At 36.4% G+C, this 8,778-nt stretch overlaps 2 long non-coding RNA genes across 2 annotated transcripts; both read right to left on the reverse strand.

The window, feature by feature from the left end:
• Positions 1-242: 242 nt before the first annotated feature.
• On the reverse strand, positions 243-1,511 carry LOC136252183 (uncharacterized). Its single transcript, XR_010699396.1, has 3 exons — positions 1,397-1,511; positions 957-1,052; positions 243-337 (listed from the first exon to the last, which is right to left on the reverse strand). It is a non-coding gene; the product is annotated as an uncharacterized lncRNA (long non-coding RNA).
• Positions 1,512-2,336: 825 nt separating this feature from the next.
• Positions 2,337-8,277, reverse strand: LOC136252185 (uncharacterized). Its single transcript, XR_010699398.1, has 4 exons — positions 8,215-8,277; positions 8,088-8,157; positions 5,612-5,753; positions 2,337-2,449 (listed from the first exon to the last, which is right to left on the reverse strand). It is a non-coding gene; the product is annotated as an uncharacterized lncRNA (long non-coding RNA).
• Between the last annotated feature and the right edge of the window lie 501 nt (positions 8,278-8,778).

The following is an 8,778-nucleotide window of genomic DNA, read 5'->3' on the forward strand; positions in this document are numbered from 1 at the left end:
CACTTAGCCTGTTTGTGCCCCTTCCCTTGCCAGCTCCTGGATCCGCCCCTGATACAGCATACATATCATTGCTAAAATGTAGTAAAATGGTTATATTCTGGTATGTAACATGTTACACAGGTAGGGTTAACTGTAGTTTTTGAGTACTTGATTGTTAACACCAGAGATTACTTGATACTACAAATTATGATTGTTTCAGCCCTAGCATTTATGTAGTTATTGTACTACACTGATCAGCTTACAATGTGACTATGGCGGAATACACTGCTGTAGGCATCCCTTAACAAGGCATAGGGGAAACACCTCTCCAACATGTCCATGGTAAGGTAGGGAGATTCTGATAAAATAATAAAAATCATGTCAACAAAATTATTATTACAGGTTACCTAAAATACATCAAAGCATAATAACAAAGTACTTCCATGCATAAAAGACTCTTTTTGTGCCATTAGGACAAGAATTATCATTATTTCATTGCACTTAGAGTTTGATACCAAAATTTGATAGGCTGAAAATGTAGTCTCTAAATCCCGTAGTGCCACACTTATGTGACCACGCACTGAGGTGATATGAAACACGCAACTACACAACTGTAACATTGGAAATACATAGATATTAAATGGCTAGTAACAGCCATACTAAATTAGAGGGAGGTGTAATGGTCTTGAAAACTACACACCTGTAACATTGGCAACACATGGGTGTTTAAATGGATAGCAACTGTCACGTTGAATTAGGGGGTGTATTGAGGGCTTGTTTCTACGAGACATTTCTCGTTTGCTGCCAACTCAAGGTACAACAACGAATTGTAGTCTAAATAAACTAGATGTCAAAGGCTTTAGAAAACTAGTAGTGCCCTCAGGCATTACAGCCCGGGCCTTCTAGTTATTTGAATCCCGTAGAACCCTGGTTCTTGACATCTAACTATTATATAGAACACAAAACAAACACATTACCAGGTCTAGCAGTAGGTAAACAGCTTCTCGTGAGTTTGGTGCATCCTTCTCTCTTTCTGGTTCAGCAGCCAACTTCATAATACGAGAAGATTTGAACTACATAGAGAACACAAGAAGACATTAAAGGAATACAACAATAAAGTGAAGACAAACAGCAACATCAACAAAGGAATGGCTTAAAAATTACAATCTACACACACACACACACACACACACACACACACACACACTCTTAACTTTTCTATTAAAGTCAAGTTAGTGACCCCTCAAATTCTGACTGCTCTATTAGAGTATCTCAATCATTTATATACAGCACAAAATTCTTGTCACTCAAAATCAGTATCTTTCTTTTCTACCAATACCTTAATCATAGCCACACCATTGTCCTACTAATTCAAAGCTTCTATATAGTGTCTTCTGCACACTACATTAAACTTTACCACAAGAAATTCTTTCATTCGTTGTTTCTGGTTAAAGGCACCATAACTAGCAAACATTGCTCCAGCTAGAGCATACACAGAAATGGCCAAACAGTGAGCATTATTATCATGATCTGTGGTAGGAATATACACACATAATACCATTTGACTACAATACAGATTTAATACAACATTGCACTTGAATGTGATATGCAGCTCAAATACTCAAAGCTCTCTGCTAAAAATATTTCCTTAATAATACTTGAACAAGTAACTCATGTCTAACTTTATAAGCAAGTAACTAGATTCACGAAAACAGTTCTTCCACACACTAAATTTGGTGATTTCTAAGTACAGAATGGAAATGAATGTTGGTTTGAAATAGGGTTAGGTAATATTATGATAATTATATCGTAGCTACCGCAATTAAGGCATGAGAAGATCACTGTATTTATGCATCATGATATCGACTTTATGGTACATCGTGATAATGCTTGCAAAATAAAATACCTTTAATGTAACTGCCTCACAAACACAGCAAATCACATTTACTATATGATATGAAGCTATTATGCAGTGCTTATAGCTTAGTACTTGTTTATGGGATGGATATAACTATACAAGCCATAGCAAAACTTGTACACATGAGCTTATAATATATATTGTGAAAATATTGATATCATGATAAATGCTTCCATGATATTATCGTGGTGCACATTTTTCAGTATCGCCCAACCCTATCCTAGTATGAAATGTAATCAGAAGTGAATTATAGCACAGCATGATGGAAGGAGAAACCTATCAAGTTGATAGAATTGGATGCATAAGGAAAATCCATTTTCGTAATCCAATCAATATTATTATGTAATATTCAGGAAACAATAGTCAACAAGTCATCATTAAGATTATCGCGACTTGCTGTCAAAATTCATGTCTGTCCACACGCAAACATGACTGATGGCTCACCTTCAAGGCTGAGTAGGAAATTGGTGTCCCTGTATGCCAAGTCTGGTAGGGCCACTCCCAAGTAGACAAGAAACATTGACCATATTGTGAAGTCCTCTTGTGAGTTCTCTGTAACAATAACAACATGTGATAAGATATGGAAATGTAATGAAAGTAGCTAAATCAACATCAGACACTAATAAAAGTGCACACTCAACTCTATTTTAAGCTGGGTTTTGGATCCAAAGAATAAAAAAGTAGTGAAACAAGAGAGGTTGCCTATACCTGCAGATATACTAGTGGCCATTAAATTCCTATGTAGTTACAGCTCTACTGTTTTACTGTTCCCTTGTTTTGTCTACTTTTTCATCAACTTAAAATTTCTACTTTTTTCCCTGTACATACTTGTTTGTTTACTTTTGATAACATAGTCAAGACTACTGAACTCACGCATACTGCATCAAAAGAAAGAATGGCGCCAGGCATGCCATAGAATTAATTTTGCGTCTGAACGCATTCCAATAATCAATTACTTAAAGATGCAGTGGTCATTACACTTCGCCTTCAGCTATGTTCTATCTGTTACACCATTACACAATGCTACAAATGAAAAACAATACAAGAAGTGTCTCTGCATCACTACAGAAAATACGGGCAATAAGTGTAATAGCTATCATCATAGCCACAGAGAAGCCATATTGTGCTACCACAAATTGACACCTTGAGTTGTCACCATAAAGAACTGGAACACAAAGGAAGACAAAAGTAAGTCCATGATGCATGTATTGTACATACCACAATTGATGAAAAGGCATGTCTCAGGACAAAACAATGTTGAACAGTAAAAAAATCAAGCCTCTAGCCTTATGCATTACCAAGCTATGTTTGCCTGAAGGCATCAGTTAGTTAGTTAGTTAGAAAAGTCAGGAAATTTACAGAAACTTGTTGGAAAGATTGGAGCCAGTCTGAAGGCACTTTTGGGCTTGGTTATGCTTAACCAATACAGCCAAGCTATTTGGAAGGAAAAATGAGGCTGTATTTTGGGTGATTTTGAAAGCAAGAAAGCCCAAAACTCAATCATCTCTATAATATATACAGTATACTACTGTACTGTATGATGACATTTAGCATCAACACGTAAACAAAAAGTCTATATACTCCTAACAGTTTTCTGCACAGAACAAATGACTAAGCGCTGATAATCTCAAAGTACCCATTAGTAACTAGCACCACACTATATAGTATAGCGGAATAGCCCCCACAATTAGCCAAATCTTTTTTCAAAATCCAATAGATACCCACGGGTAGGTACAGTATCTGAACTGGTTAGATACCCGTGGCAATTTTTTTTGTCACGTGTGTCACATGTTTTGCTGGATTACAGTCACAACAGCCATCAGAAATCATCACTAGAGTGTAAAGAAAGCATCACTGGATAATAAAGATGGTTGTATTCATCCAGGAAGCCTACTAGTGAGTTATTTTAGCACTAATTCGATCTGGAAGCCACCACTATTGGCAGTGACCAGACTGCTGTACAAGCCATAGTTTCATCCTTTTACAAAAAAAGTGAATGATTTTTGTGCTGTGCTGCTATACTAATACTAGAGACACATGCTACAATGATGTGACGTTGCTGAGGTTAGAGCTGGGTCCATGTCACAATGGACACCAGCCACTGAAGTAATCTCAGTGGCTTGTCCTTAGGTGGAAACAACATGAGGTCTGTGATGGAACTCAACAAGAATGAGATATGATAGCTGAGCACCTGTACAATGAAAGGTATGCTACTCAACACATACACTTTGTAAACCATCATTGAAAACAGTGTAGCTAAAAAGGATATCGTGTACCAAAAAAGCTGTAATACAATGCTTTGCCAACCTAACCAACCATGGATACAGAAAAAACATGGTGATGGCCCACAAGTTGTCATAAATTGTTATTAGACCACAGAGGGTGGAGTTTGCAATCTATTCAAAGGTCTCCATTACATGTACAAAAAAAAACAAATCAACACCTTTGCGCTATCAGATAGCAATACTCTACACTTGATTCCTTTTATAATACTTCTTGTCATAATTATTTGATTGTGGGTTTCAGTTTTCCCACACCAACACAGCTTAACACACAGTGAACTTACACAGGACATTTACTATCAGTGTTGGGCAAGTTACTTTGTAAAAGTAACTAGTTACATTGTAAAAGTAACTAGTTACATATTACATTTTACTTGCAACAGAACTATTTAGTTACAGTTACATATTACTCATAAAATAAAGTAACTATAATAATATTACATATTATATTACTTTGTGTCCACAGCCTTAAGCTGTCATGTGTGAAACTACCACCTTATCACGTGACATGATTGCGTTGTTGGATAATGTGCAAATCTTGGTTATAAGTAAGAAGCTGGTGAATAAGCTTCATTCAGTAGGCTTCATTACTTCGATGTGACTAGGCGTTACTCAGAGGATAACTAACGAGATTAGTAACTTCGTTATTTGTAGTAATAATATTACATAATATTAGACTCGTCACAGTAACTATATTACTTAGGTAACGCATTACATTTGTAAGTAAAGTAACTTGAGTTATATTACCTGTTATTATAGCGTATTTTGTTATATTACTTAGTTACCACAAAAGTAATAATATTACATAACGCGTTACTCCCAACACTGTTTACTATAGTGTAAAAATAGTACCAGCAGATATCACACAGGTATAAAACATGAACAATAGCAAATAACATATCAATACTTTTTAGAAAAGGAGTAAAGTTTAGTGACTATATATTCAAAGAAGTTACTTGCTACTTGGAAAGGTATACCCTCTGGCCACTATTGACAATAGTAAATATCCAACTTCACTGTAGCATAAAATTTGAAAACAAAATCTGTGAAACAGTCTCATAAATAGACACATCTACTGTCCTATGAAATGTTTCATGAACTATTAGTAGCCACAAATAACTTTGATATTTTGTATGTTATGTTACACCTCTACAGTGTCCAGCACTAACGTACTGACAGCAACATGTGCTGCAGCCATTGAATTACCTAACCTAAGGAATTTCATTGTGCAGAGCATCCAGTGTTAGCTTAGGAATACTAGCACAATTCCCACGATTGTGGTACAAGCAATAAGATCATCATTATCTGGAAGAAAATAAGTCACATGCTATGCACTTTCTAGAAAACAATTTCAGGAAACCGAGTGCACACCCACAGAGTCATAAGCTGCTTGTACAAACATTCCTAACTTTAAAAAGTTACACACACATACCTGCTGCTGTAATGCAACTCTTTTGTTACACAGACTACCCACAATGGTCTTGATCTCTCTAGCTGTTAGCTCCAGGAAATGACCATACTAACACTGCGTTTACCAACATTAATGTCCTTTGTACAACAATAAGTAGCACAAGCTAGGGTTACATATAGAAAGCATACAGGCTTATAAATTATTGGTACTTAACAGTGCATATACTATAACCCTTACTATACAGCTAGACCATAAGAAACATGTTTCGGCTTATTAGTGGTTAATGTAATTGATGTCCTAGGTGTTTACAACCAGTCACTGTGTGGGATAACACGTGATGAGGAAAATCCCTGGAGTGTGATCTCACCCCTGATCACAAACAATGCTCCACCAATGTCTTCACATGAGCTTCAACATTGGGGAGAGTACCAAGGTGTATACAACAAGCAATATCATACATGGGAAATAACATGAAACATGTGTTCCTTTAGACATGCACACTAGTGTTGCACCGATATCCAAATTAGCCGATTATTCCGATAACCGATATTAAGCAACAGAATTAGCCGATACCGATAACCGATCCGATATTCACTAATAACACTAACACTCATCCTCATCATTATTAAATGGCTCATATTAGTGACATAACCATTGATATACAGCTCATTCTAGGCTAAAATGTAAAGTTAGATGTATACCACAAGTAAAAGTTACTCATGGTAAACAGGTTTTAAGTACATTTTACTACTGCTATACAGTTGAGACAAGTGGCTGGTACTACATAGAAACCTAAAAACCTCAGTTTATTGTTGGGCATGGCCTAAACCCTGACAGTTTATTATGGGCATGGCTTGTAGTCACCGCTAAACCATTAACACATAACTTAATTAAAATGCCAAATAACTTATGTCTAGCCTCCCCCACATCATTATACTACATAGCGCAGTGGAGATTAACATCGGCCTTGATTTAATCAAAACCGATTAATCGGCTAGTAGCCAATATCGGCCCGATACCGATTATTGAACCGATTATCGGTGCAACACTAATGCACACATAGCACATACACAAAGACAAACACATTTTATAGACATACATCAAGACACACGGTAGTGTGTCGTACGGCCAAGAAAGCCGGCGACCACACCGTAAGTATATTTACAGGAAGAAAGAAAACACATTTGTTTCATACATGCATAGCTCCATGGCGCCTCCTCCAAAGCACACCATTTTTGCATTATAACTGTACCCCAAGTAGGGTATGCCACACAGCAAATTTGATTAAATTCGCAACAGCCATTTGCGAGATATGGGCATTCAAAATTTTAATTTCGTTTTTTTTTCTTCTTATGCCGTACGGGGGGCTACGGGGGCTTCGATTTCTTTTCGCACACTTGGCAAAAATTGCTATAAAACACAAACATGTAACTCGATTGCCTCCATCTTTGGCACAAATGAAGAGCATGTAACAGTGGATTCACGTACCAAGTTTGTTGTGAGTCTGAGTAATACTCAAGGAGTTATGAGCATTTATTCACATAAAAAAAGATCAAACTTCTGTCATGGCTACAGGGTAAACCAAATACAGAAATAACTTGATAATTGGTGTGTAGATAGGCTGATCATTGTAGCAGTGCCTTTTGATAGTTTGAATAGCATTAGAGTTACAGTGACAAAGTTATAAAGCAAAAACTAAACAAGTGTAAAATCGCGGGATCGAGATACTCTAATAGAGCAGTCACCGCTGGGTAAAAAAGGTGTGCAAAATGTCAAAACAATACTTACCAGAGTTCGAACCAGGGACCTCCATACCTAACACCTGCATCCTTAACCACTGAACCACTGCTACCTTGGCTGATCACCTCACTTAATTTCTGCTTTATAAATGAAATTTCTAGTTGAAATCTGCTTATAATCAAACGTTTGTAATTTCATAGATCTACCAATAGAAGTACTAGATTGTTCTAGAACATTCTATGTATGTTCTATTAGAAGTCCTAAAAAAATGTGCGCTCTATTGGAGTATTACAATAATATTATCAAATATTGAATTCAATCATGCAGTTAAATACATTTATAAGTCTGTCTTCAATAATCATCATTGTATCTACATAGAAAAGAAGAAATGTGAGTAAAAAACAAACCTCAAAGTCAGCCATAGGCTGGTTTTAGGACCTTATAAAGTACAAAAAGAAGTGAAATCCACACAAAAACAGCCAAGCTGTGAAAGGATGGTGCAGCCTTAAAAATCCTGGGTGAAAAAGTTTTGAAATCAAAGGTGGTAGCCAAGAAAAGGCTGCAATGATGTTAATGCTAAAATCTTTTAATATTGGCTGTGTGCATTGTTAAAATTTATTAGTATTAACATCATTGCAGCCATTTCTTGGCTGCCACCTTTCATTTCACAACTTTTTTCACCCAGAATTTTTAAGGCCGCACCATTTTTTCACAGCTTGGCTGTTTTTGTGTGGTACATGTATACCAACATACAAACCTCTTCATCAGCAAAGACTGAGCAAGCATTCATAAACTCTGCTGCCACCATGGGAAATGCTGACACATACCTAACAACAAACAAGGCAACATTTTACAGTTTCACATTAACATATTATATCACTCACTGCATGGTTGCTAAGACTTTTGCTCCAGTAAACGATGACAAAATCTGATGTTGCAAAGACTTTGTACAGTATAAAAACACGCACATACAAACTACACACATTTAATATACATAGAGTGGGGCCTTGACAAGCTGAATAGCAAAACAACACCAACCCTTGATTAAAGTGACTGTTTTATTAGAGTATTCTGACAACAGACAGCGTGTATGCTCTACTAGAATAGTTCAAAAGCCTTGTGTTTAAACAAGAGTGCTTCTTGATGCTGGTATAAATACAACAGCCTTCACCAATTAACACTTCTGTGATTGGACTGGCACACAGGTGTAATGATATCCCACTGTACACACATAAACATACACACACTAGATGCACACACTTATCCAATGAATGAAATGTCTCCATAAGTCCTAAGAACCTACAATAACAGTACCATAAATAACTGCTATATCACATAATTTCAAAACATACAGCAAAATCGCAACTAAATCCATTTGCTTGATGAACTGAAAGGTAATACAGTATTAATAATTCATAAGCTCATGCTTAGAGCAAATATGGTTCCTT

This window comes from Dysidea avara, chromosome 4 (assembly GCF_963678975.1).
Source record: "Dysidea avara chromosome 4, odDysAvar1.4, whole genome shotgun sequence".
Taxonomy (NCBI): domain Eukaryota; kingdom Metazoa; phylum Porifera; class Demospongiae; order Dictyoceratida; family Dysideidae; genus Dysidea; species Dysidea avara.